We start from the raw sequence: 12,503 nt of genomic DNA on the forward strand, positions 1-12,503 counted from the left end.
CCAATGTTTTCTCTCTCTTTTCAGTGAGATAGGACCAGCCATTTAATCTGATCCAAACAAAACAACCTCTGAAACATTTTGGAACAATCTGCAGTAAGGACCACAAAAGGCATTCAAAATAATATATTTTAGATTTCTAGAATTTGAAATAATTTATTAGGAATGAATCCAAGGAAATATTTATCAAGAATTCCTGTTCAATTAAAAAGAAAGTAACCAAGACAAATGGAAATATGGTAACAATATGTTCAGTCTTGGAAGAACAAATGAATTTGGAACAAAAACAGAAATGTTATAATGATCCAAACAATCTTGGAGGTTCAAGGGGTCATCCACTTGCATAATAGGCAAGGAATTGTCCAACAATTTGAAATTACGTTTTGCAAGGCCCTTAAAATCAGCAAAACATTAGCCAATTTGTTATTCAAATGGGAAACTGAAAGGTGAATTATTCCATAAATGAAAAAAAATACAAAAGGTGTGAGAATCAATATAAAATGTGAGATCTTTTGCATTGGAAGCTTTGACCATATATTTGGAGAGTGGGTATTAAGTGGGTATAAGCTTGTTTCTGGGCAAGACACAACAGGTGAAAAGTCAAAAGATACAGTGTTTAGGAAAAGGCTAAAGCCCACCATTAGGGAATTTACTATAATTCTGTATTTTGGAATTCAGCTCTGCTGTCTAGGGAAGATTTTTCATGAAAAAGCTTTTGGATATGGACAGATTAAACTCTTGCAACTGAAAAAGAGTGCATAATATATGTCCTATGAAGGATTTCATGTCAAAAATTGAAATGTGTTTTCTGATAGGTCTCAGGTAACTTTTTTTTAGGATGAATCTCCAGAATGATAGTGAGAAATCTATTGGATCCTCTAATTAGATATCAGGAAAATATAAGGATCTTGAGATAGAGAAGTGCTATGAGGAAGTAACATACCAAGGTATCCATACCTATCCAAGCCTAAATGATAGGGTTATTTAAGATATCCAGTCAGAGAATCTCTAATACAAATTTGCATAAGAGGTCTGAGATCCAGGAATAGCTAAGACCTTTCTGAAGGGCACTTCTACCCTGGAAAGCTGTTTCATCCCTAGAGGAATTAAAGAAATGGAGCACAGTTGTATGCCCCCGGGAGATTTCCAGAAGGTAAGAAGAGGGGGAAAAAAGTGGGTAGACATTTATGATCTCTCTTTATAAGAAATCTCACAATCCTAAGAGGTAGGCTTGAGTGTACCAAAGGATAGCCTGTCAAGGACAGCTCTGAAAAATGTGAGGGAGCACCATAGAAAGGAATCTGAGGCTGGATAAAATAAGAGTAGAAAGAACTTTAAAAATCATCTAGCCAACTTAACTCATTTTACAGATGATTAGACAGATTCTGAGAGCTGAGATTTGGAGACCTGTCCAAGGTCTCAAAGTAGAAGGAAGCAGAGCTGGAATCTGAACCTGTCTTCTGACTCCAGATCCAATAGTATTCTTATTTTTCCATTATTTCAGCAGGGAAAATGAGCTAAATGAAGTTCTTTGTCACCTTTTCTTTGATTACTGCTTGAGTTGTTGCTGGGACATCTTATGACAAGCAACCACTATTATGTCACTGAAGAGATCATTTAGGGATAAGCATTTTACTATCAACTCCTTTTGGGAAGCACACAAATTTCTTTTACATTGGTACAAAAGGGGAAAAAAACATAACAAATTTCAATGCATTTATCACCTAAGGTGTCTAGAGTAAATTGTAAAATACAAAACTTGTGCTCGCTTCATTTCCAGAGTCTGGAATCAGTCTCTCTGATTCTAAGGCCATAATAGCTCTGTTTGTGTAGCTTTCTGATCGTGCCTGAATGGCTTTGTGTAGCCTGCCCTCGGAAGCGTGAACACTGCCTAATGACTGGAACTTGAGACTAAGTGTTGGTAACCTCAGGTTCTAATTCCAGCTCTGCTGCTGTCTTATTTATTTTTATGGTACACCTGATGCACTTCAGTATGCCTACACTGGGCCATAGGCACATTTGCAGAGTATCATCTTAGGAAAGATGTAGCTTGCTTACTCCCTGAAAATTGTTTTTCTTCCTTAGATGGAAGTTCCTTAGATGGAACATCATTGCAGTGTTAAGGCATTTATGTCTTGATTAGGTCCCTCAACATGGCAAGAGTTCTCTTTTTTGCTGCTCTTGAAGTTGAATGAATGAAGAAGGTTTTGTGCTCTTTGAGAACAACTAGAAGGGGAAATAAGAGGGTCAGTATCCTAGAATATAGGAATGAAATGTGCAGTAAATTGAATGGGGAAGGAATCAAATAGCCAGACATTTAAAAAAAATCACTGTTGTCAACTTTCTTTTGGATTTATAGAATAGAAATGGCTCTTAGGAAATTGCTTTCTAGTATACTTGACTATCTCTGCCTTCATTTTATTGATGAGAGGGAGAAAATTTAAGATGAAATTAATAAAAATTATAACAATAAACCAATAAGATTATGATGTCAACAATTTATATTTAAAAAGAAACTGAAAGTTCACAAAGTATTTTCCCCCAACCACTCCATGAGTTAAGGGGCTAAATGTTATGCCCCCCATTTCTCAGATGAGGAAATTGAGGCTTAGAGAGGTTAAGGAACTGTCCTGTAGCCCCAAAGCTGGTAAATTTCCAAATCAGATCTGAAAGTTACAAAGTCCAGTTTTTTTGCTACCCATTCTTTTTGCCTCCTGAGTTAGGTGGTTTGCTTAGCATTGTATGAGCATTGCAGATCATTAACAAAGCAGTTAATCCACTCCCTTTTCTTACCAGTGAAGTAATTCATTTGATTCTATAAATATTTGCTGAGTGCTTAATTTGTGCAAGGCACTGTGCTAAACCTTGGAGATACAAAGACAAACACACAAAAAAAGTTGCTCTTGTCAACTAGCTTTAACTCTATTTGGGGGGAGGATGGAGAATACAAGACATACACAAACAAATTGCTACATGAATGGGAACTCTTATTATTGCCCAATATTTAAGTGATGCTTTACAATTCTCAGAACATTTTCATAAGTAGATAGATGAATAAATAGGTAGATAGTATCTAAAATAATTTTACAATTTTGATTATTTATTACATTAATAATTTTAATCATATACAATATATAATTTTGTATGATTATTAATATAATTTTTGACTTGGAATAAACTTGAGAAGATGAAGCAATTGGCTATATGTATATATGTATGTGTATATGTTTTACTTGCTTAATTGAATTGAATTACTTCACTGTGAAGAAAAGAGAGTGTACTAATTGCTTTGTTAATGATTTGTAATGTTTATATGATGCTAGGCAACCTAACTTAGGAGGCAAAAAGAATGAGTTGTGAAAGGACTGGACTTCATAATTTTCAGTTATCATAATGACTAGAACAATAGACTAAGTATTGGTCATCTAAAATGACTTGGGCATTACTAGTTTTGGGACAGGAGGAGTCCTTGAACCTATCTAAGCCTCAGTATGAGTGTATGTATGTGTATACATGCATATATGCATGTATAGATGTATATAAAAACACACATACTTATAGCCAATTGTTTCATTTTCTCAGGTTTGTTCAAGTTAAAGAAATTTTATTAATAACAATAGCAATTATATAGTCTTTTTAAGGTTTGCAAAGTGCTTTACGATTATTATTTCCTTTTATCCTCACAACAAATCTAGGAGGTGAGTGCTATTATTACCTCCATGTTACAGATAAAACAAACAAATAAAGACTGAGAGGTTAAATGACTTGTTCTATGCCATTCAACTAGTAAGGAAGTATCGGGGGCTAGATTTGAACTCAAGTGTTACTGACTCTAAATTCAGCACTCTATCCACTGTGCCCTCTAGCTGCCTAATTATTTATTATTAAGTATTTCCTATGCACAAGGCACTGGGAGAAATACAACACTAAGAAGACTGTGCTTTTGTCTGATTTCCAGTCTTGTTTCTTTTAAATTAATATGCCAAGGATGGGTGGAAAAGCAACAAATCTAAGATCACAGTACATCCTTCTGACCACAAGAAATTTAAATGGGAATAAAGCTACAAGCTTCATCCTAATGTACAAAAGTATGGTTGGTTGTTACATCGTGTTCATTACATAATCAAAAAGTTCTATCCTTTCAATATATGTACTGGCTTTCAATACTGTGAAACCATAGATCAGCTTCCTATTTTCAGCCTCTTCAAACCCAGTGGTTACTTCTCTTCCTCTCCATCATTCCTTTACAAATTGCAGTAGAGATATTGTATCCAATTTGATGGTTGATGAATAAAATGGCTAAAGATATAGAAATGGAGGCAGAAAGGACACTGGTCATTTTACACAGTGGGCAATCTAGGGAAGAAGTAGGGCAAATACACAGGGGCATTTAAAGATACAGGTAACCCAGCTGAGATGGAAGGGATAAAGGTGTAAGAGCCACAATAAAGAGAACACTTGCTTTTCTACATAACCAGAAGGTGGAGCTGATTTGTAAATGTACACCTTTTCATCTATATTTTAAATGCATTAATTGTGATTCATAGTGCAAAAAACATTAAGCATTTCTTTGATGAATCCACTGTCAAAAGATTATGAAATTAACAGGCAAACCACGGTCACTGTCATTACTGGAGGGTCACAAGTGAGTTTATTTCATTACATTTTATTTTTCTGTGTATTTGTTTCTTACAAATGTTTCATACATTTAGTAAAACTTTGATAAATATTTGTTAAATAGTAATTGATTTATTCTCTGCTTACTTGCAAAAAAAATTCAAGGCACAGTTTATTTTGCTTTTATTTTGCATGGAATATGAATCGAGTATCAGTAACTGAAAGTGTCCAGCTGCTTGCTGGACTTCTCCCAAATGTCCTTCTGGTATCTCAAATGGAATATGTTCAAAATTAAAATTGTCATAGAATTGGAAATTTAGAGCCAATCTTAGAGGTCATCTTGTTGAACCTGTTCCTGAAGAATCCATAAATGAGGTCTCTGGATTGTATATTCACAAAGTCCAATTCCCTGAACAAAAGTCATCAACCCTCTTCATAAAGTCCTTTAGAGGGAAAATCTTTATCTCCAAAGGCCATCTATTTCCCTTTTGGAGAGTTCAGATCATTCTGGAAGTTTTCCCTTATTTTGAGCTTAAATCTGCATTTTGTTAACTACTTAATTCTGTCCTCCAAGTTCAAGAAATAAAAGAAACCTCACCTTCTCTCCACTTGACAGTCCTTTAAGTACTTAGAAACAGTTGGCATACATGTCCTCTCTTCTACAAGCTAAACATTGAGTGCCTTGACTCAATTCTTTTATGTCTTGCTTCTTATTTAAATTCCCAAATTTCTGTTGATGATACCACCATCTTTCCAGACACTCAGGCTTGAAACATCAGAATAACCTTGCAGTGCAGTGGATATTAAGTTGTGTTTGGAGTCAGAAGATCTGGTTAAAATTTTGCCTCTGCTACTTATTACCTATATGATCTAGATATAAAATCACTTTTGAGGGTTCTGTAAAATGGAGACTTGAACCAGTTTATGTTTGAGGTTCCTGAGATCCCATGAAGCTATTATCTTTGACCATTTCCTCTCTATGTCACTCCGAACTCAATCAGGTTCCCCAAGCCTGCTGCTTTGACTTTCACACCATTACTTTTTTCTCATACATTCTTCCCATTTCTATAGACACTACTATCATTCAGAGCTTCCAGAGTTAACCTGAAAAGAACCATTTGCCCAGGGCCTACCAACATAAAGGAAGAAAAATATGGACTAACCTATGGCAGAGAAGAGAGATACTGAAGAGGACCATCTGCCCTACAGGCTTCTTGGAGCAGAAGACTTAGGCTGATACTACTAATTGTACATACCTTCTGAAGACCTGAAGGAAGTTTTAAGAAAAGGTCTCATCCTTCTCCAACCTCACCTCTCAGTGCCAATCAACAGACACTGTAATTGACTTTACTGCTTCTTTCTCCAAATTATTCTGCCAACCTGATTTTTTGCTTTAGCCACAAATATGCAAAAGATTAGCCTTTTATAGAGCACTTAGCACAGTGGCTGGCACATGGTAGATACTTAATCATTGCTTACCACATACACTCATTTCCCCTAAGGACAACTTATCTTCAAAAAGGTAAAAAAAAAAATCTCATTTTTCTGTGATGGAAGAAGATAGTTTTCCTGTGAATGAGTCAGGGACTGGATACTTTGAGTTAAACAAGGATGCAATGTCTGTAGACAAGGCTGAAATTAGATTTATGTCTAGCAGGCCCCCAACCCACTTTGGGGCTATCTTTCCCTGCTTATTCCACCACTGGCCACTTGGGTCCCTAGAGGCCTACATGTTACTTCTTCCACATTTCTAGAGATAATCCTAGAAGTGACTATCCTTCCAAAAGATAGTTCACAAGCTTCCACCATCATGTTTCTTGTGACTCATCCAGTAGCCTCAGTTAATTCCTTAGCAAAGATATTTACTCAAATAATACAAGAGTAGTTACAAAACATTTCCCCCAATTATAGGGTCAGTTCTCCCACAAACACATCCAAACTTTGAGAGGTTGCAGGAAGGGAAAGCAATTAATGCACAATGGTAGTGAGGTACATGTGAAGAGATCACCTATGCCCAGGCAACTCAGAACTCTCGAACTGTGGGGCCTCAATGTTTTCCTTCTTATCAGAAGGTTCCTATGAAGATCACTATGAGTCACTTTGCTGATCAGCTGGTCTAGTTTATTGTAGAGCACAGAGTATCCTTTGGAACAGCAGCTTAGCTGGGATGCTTCACCTACTGTGGTATATACGTAGAAAGGGCCAATTTGCCACTGGGCTGGTTTGAACAGGCCATTTTGTGGCTGTGCTGCCTCTTCACCAGGCTCTCTTGCTCCTGGATTGGACCAGGTAGTCTGCTCTGCCAACTGGAAAGCTGCAGACAGTGTGGTCCAGGCAGGTTGTTTGGCTGCTTCACTCTTCTCAGGGCCCAGCATCTCTACTGGACAAACTAATTCACTGGTCTTTTGGGCTCATTTTTTGATGAGCACCTAGAGTAAATTTCTCCCTCCAGGCACTTGTCTGGGTTGAGGGCTGCTATACTCTTTTCAGCTAGAGTCACCAGGGTCTTTTAGCTAGGACAATAATCCTTAGCTTAGGATCAGCTGAAGCTGCTTCCATGGCTCCCTCAGATAAAAGAGCCACATTTTAGGTTATTTGTCACATCCAGGCAATAGATAAGAGAGAGCTTGGTTCTCACTTTTTGACAAATTCTTCCTTGTTTGAAAATATGTTCCTTCCTTAAACCAGTATATATTGCCTTAGGGTGATTAGTTTCAGTTCAGTACTTTCAGAACACTTGCCACCACACTTCCTGGGGAATCTAATGTAGATGAGCGGCTAGGAACAGAGTTATGATTGCAGTTTATGTCTTAGGAGTGTCTTAGTGGTTGTTTTCCTGGCCTCCTCATAGGCAATTAAGATTTTCACCTCTCCTCCTGAATATCTGTTTTGTATCTGAAGCTTTTACCTTTACTTTTCAATATGTCTCTCTCTTTGAGCTTCTACAGACTTTAGCTATTGCTTAAGTCTTATTAGGACCTTCCAATTAAGCATCATTTCAGGCGGACACCTTAAGCAAGAATAAAGAAACTATCCTAGGAAAGTACCATGTCCTTCTAGGGAATAACCAAGAGAAATCTGGGTCAACAAAGTGACAGGATCACTGTGGAACTGGCAAGCATATGATTTAGCAAAGATCAGTTGCTTAACGGAATGCCTCAAAAGGTCAGCTTTTGAACTTGAACAATGTGTGAAAGCTAACTGGCCTGGCCTCATATGGCAGGATGTGTTTGAATTTAAAAAAAAAGTAGAGGTAATTCATTGTCAATGAAATGCCATGGGAAACACATGATTCCTTTAAGGTGGATGTTCAGTACAAAGGGGAAGGGCTCTGTGTAATTCACATGATTACACAACACCACTGTAACTCATCTACGGAAAAGGATGAGGTTAGACTCCCACTTGACAGTCAGAAATAAAATGGTGTCTAGTTGACATTGATTGGCACCAGACTCTACCATTTTATCTGAGATTGTGTGAAACTATTTAGAAAAGAGTTTGAAAACTTATTTTAAAGAATATTCAGTTTTGAAAAAGAAACAAAATAGCTCAGTAAAGTAGTCGTTTTTCTCCCTAATATGATACTGGAACATGGATTTTTTATCATATACTCTCATTTTAATAATTTTATGAACTTCAGTTTAGATGTATAATTTGGTCCAAAGATCACCTGTTGCCTACCGCCATTGAAGATTTAATAATAGGCATAGTAGAGGGTGATTTTTATCCTATTAGAAATGGATTTAGAAATTAGTGCAATATGGTAGTTTTCTTAGAGTCAAATAAACTAGTCTGAAGTATTGCCTAATACAAAGAGAAATAATTGGAGGAGTCATGATTCTAGGTCCCCTTTACAGTGTGGCTTTGTAGGTAATCTCCAGGGATTTATGTGTCAAGTGTTGGTTTTGTTTGCTTGTTTGTTTGTTTTTATCAAACTCTCATCTCTCCTCTGAGTTTAGGACAAAGTTGGATTTAAATTCAAGCTTTGACACCTATTAGCAGTGTGACTTAGGGCAACTCATTTCACCAACCTATGCCTCAGTTTCTTCATCCATATGTAGTAGTGACTACCTTGCTCCCCTCTACCTCAAGCCTAAGTGTGTTACATTTTGCTCTTTCCCTTTTTTTTTTTTCATTTTGCTCTTCCCTTAAGATTCTCCAGCACCCTTAAGGGGATTATGGAGTGTCTGAGCTCTCTACAATGGTACAGTGGTACAACCAAAGAACTTTAGTGCCCAGTAATATTTTTCCTACAATTTTATGGGAGTCCCCTGCACACAAATTCTATTTAACCACCTAACAATCAGATTGGCTGTAAGGTAAAATAAGGAAAATATCATATGAACACCACCCCCAACACTTGGGGATCAGAATCCCTTTCATATCATTTAATACTCTAGGGAAAGGAAAGGAATTAGATTCACAGTTTAACTCAGTTTCTATATTGCACAGTCTCAATCCAAGTTTCAAATCCAAGGCCCCACCTTGGGCTCAAGTCCCTGGCACCATATCTTCTCAAGCCTTCCCTATTATGCTTGCTGGCTGAACATCCAGCCTGGAATTTTGGCTTCAAAGGTTATCATAGCACTATTCCAGATGCAGTAAAGATTCCATCACCTATTTCTAGAACTGAAAAGAAGAAATGAAACAGGACAAACCAAAGCACAATCTGCACCTCAAGACTGTTTCTAGCAGCCACAAAATAAAAGAGGAGAGGAGGTGAAGGTAGCTCCCTCATCCAATCAGTTCATAACCTCCCAGCTACAAATGAATATGGACTTTCACCTTTTCTGGACACTGCAGAAAAGAGAGAGAGAGAGCATACTAGTCTGGCAATTTTTAAAGATATAACATTCCAGCTACACAGCCAATAGAAAGTTGCTTCTCCCACTCGTGGGGTAAGGGGATACAGATTGTCTTTTCTCAGAAATTGGTCCCTTCATCTTTAAGTGATTGGGACATGAGCAGCTAAAGCCTTGTTTTATGCATGCATGGATGTATATATATATATATATATATATGTAGTACATATATATATGTACTACATATATATGCATGCACATGCATATACGTATGTAAATATGTGCATATGTATTATGAGGGAATAACAATAATTAATAATACTTTTGCTACTTATCCCACAGGGTTAATTGCAAAGAAAGTGTATGAAAAGCTTAAAGCACAATAGCAATGTCAACTATTGAAGACTGGATCACTCATTTTGAAAGAGAATATATATAGAAACAATCACTCTTATTTGATTGAAGGAGCCTGTTTGTTGCTGTTCAGTCATTTTTCAATAATGTCCTATTCTTTGTGATCCCATTTGGGATTTTCTTGGCAAAGATACTGGAGTGGCTTGCATTTCTTTCTCCATCTCACTTTGCAGATGAGGAACTAAGGAAAATTGGGTTAAATGACTTGCCCAGGATCACACAGCTGGTTAGTGTCTTGATTCCAAGCACAGTGCTCTACCTATTTATTGTGACAACTAGCTGCCCAAGGAGCCTGTTTAGCCTGGAAAAAAGAACATTTTGGAGGAACAGGATAACTGTTTTAAAGGAGTTGAAAGACTGTGACATGAAAGAAAGATTAGACATGTGGTGCTTGGCCCCAGGCAGCAATGGTAGAAGATGCAAAGAGGAAAATAGCCTCTATTAAAGGAAAAATTTCCTTCCAAAATTTGAATAGGCCCCCTTGGGATATGGCAGCTTTCTAACCAGAGGAGATCTTTAATCAGAGGCCAAGTGCCTACTTTTTGTTTATTTCTTAGTAAGGATTAATTTTTGATCTGTGAATTCTACTCTGACTAGAGAGGTCTTCTCCGACTCTGAAATTTTAGGTTCTTGATTCATTTACTTATTCAACTAATATTTATTGAGCATCAGTGTGCAAAGCATTTGTTTACATTTATTAAGTAGATCAAACTTGGAATGGAGGTAATTTTTAGGATTATGATTTCAAACAGCATAATTGACTGCTCTTGGCATTTAGAGGGTTTTTGTTTTTGATTGTTAAACTCAGATTGTGAAGGCAATAGAATTTATACTTTGGAACATGTCTTGTGTTAGCAGGAAGTATTAGCAGATTTTTGAATGTTTGGGATGGCAAAATTTTTAACCAAGTACAAAATATTTCCACCATTTCTTCTTTGTTTTTTTTTCTTTTTCATAAGCTAAGTACTAGTCCAACCAATACTCTTTGAGAGACTTTAAAAAGCTTTACACTCCAAATCCTTTTAGTCATCAAGTGGAATGTCTCCTTTATCCCAAGGATCAATGAAGGTACTTCAAAATTTAAGTTCTGTAGTTCAAAGATAGAAAAACCAATTCAGAGAATGCACTGAAAAGTTATTTGATTTACTAGAGCATTTTTATCAGTAAGCTCATTGTCCTTTATAGGCCATTCTTTGAACCTCTAAGAAGGAACATTCTAGCCCTACAATCCATTACATAAATATTATCTCTTTGTCAGTCAACATTTCTTTGCTCCCCTGCTGGAGACAGGTCCAGAACAATGGTTATCATCATCATGCTATGGAAGAGAAACAATGAAGTTAGAACAAAATGGTCAAATTTCCATAATATGCCAAAAGTTTTGATAGGTACAAGATAGGGTCATATTTGTGTGTATGTGTACATATAGATATATGTATGCATGTATGTGTATATGTGTGTGTATATATATATATACATATATACACATATATATTTATAATGAGGTTTTTTTAATACTTTTGCACTAAGCAATGACTAAGAACTAATGATTTGTTTAATATATTGATATTGCCCCCATTCTTGGTACTATCAGTACCTTCTAAAAGGGCAATATGATCTATCTTTATAAAGTCTTTCTTTGATGCCACATAAAGCCAAGGATAGAATGCTAAGTTCTTGAAGGCTTTGATATTGGATGGGCCTAACTATTGATTCTGTCTTTTGAGGACCAGTCCAAGTCAGAGAAGATTTTTTTTTGAGTGTGTTTGTTTGTTTTTTGTTTGTTTGTTTGTTTGTTTTCCCATAGCAACTCACGAAGACCACCTATTAAGACATGGAAGAGTTGTGAACTGAATTTTGAACTGAATATCCTGATAAGCATCTCAAACTCAACATATTTAAAACTGAACATATGATCTCTCCCCTAAAACCCTCCCCTCTTCTCAACCTCCCTCTTATTGTTGCAAGCAGCACCATGATCCCAGACTCCCATGTTTACAACCTTGGCACACTCCTCTTCTATTTATCCTTACTCACCCAACTTATCTAATCACTTCCAAAAGCTTGTCTTTTCTACCTTTACAACACTTCTCACCTACATTTCCTTCTCTCCACTCAAGTAACCACCACCCTGGTTCAGGCTCGCATCACTTTTTGTTTGAAATCTTGCAATTACTTTCTAATTGGTCTTCTCATCTCAGGTCTCCAGTGACTAATTTAGACTCCATGCAGTTGTCAAAAGTTAATTTCCAAAAGTATGGGTCTGAACATTTCATCCAGTCTCTGCCCCACACCACTCAATAAACTTCGGTGGCTCTTAGTTACCTCCATAATCAAATATAAAGTCTTGTGTTTGACATTTAAAGTGAGATTCTGTCCCCTTCTTCCTACTTTTCTCACCATTTACTTCCCTCCATACTTTATGGCCAAAAGAGACAAGTCTACTTATTATTTCTCCCACATGGCACTCCATTTCCTGATGCCATGGCTTTGTAGTGAGTGTCTTTTATGCAATCAGGAAAACTTGAGTTCAAATCCTGCCTTAGATGGTTACTTATATGTGTTACCCTGGGCAAGTCATTTCAACTCTCTCAATCTCTATTTAGTCATCTGTGAAATGTGAATGATAAAAGCACTTCCCTCACAGGGCTGTTGAGAGGATCAAAAGAGATA

This window comes from Vombatus ursinus, unplaced genomic scaffold (genome assembly GCF_900497805.2).
Source record: "Vombatus ursinus unplaced genomic scaffold, bare-nosed wombat genome assembly UNPS02010769.1, whole genome shotgun sequence".
In the NCBI taxonomy this organism is placed as follows: domain Eukaryota; kingdom Metazoa; phylum Chordata; class Mammalia; order Diprotodontia; family Vombatidae; genus Vombatus; species Vombatus ursinus.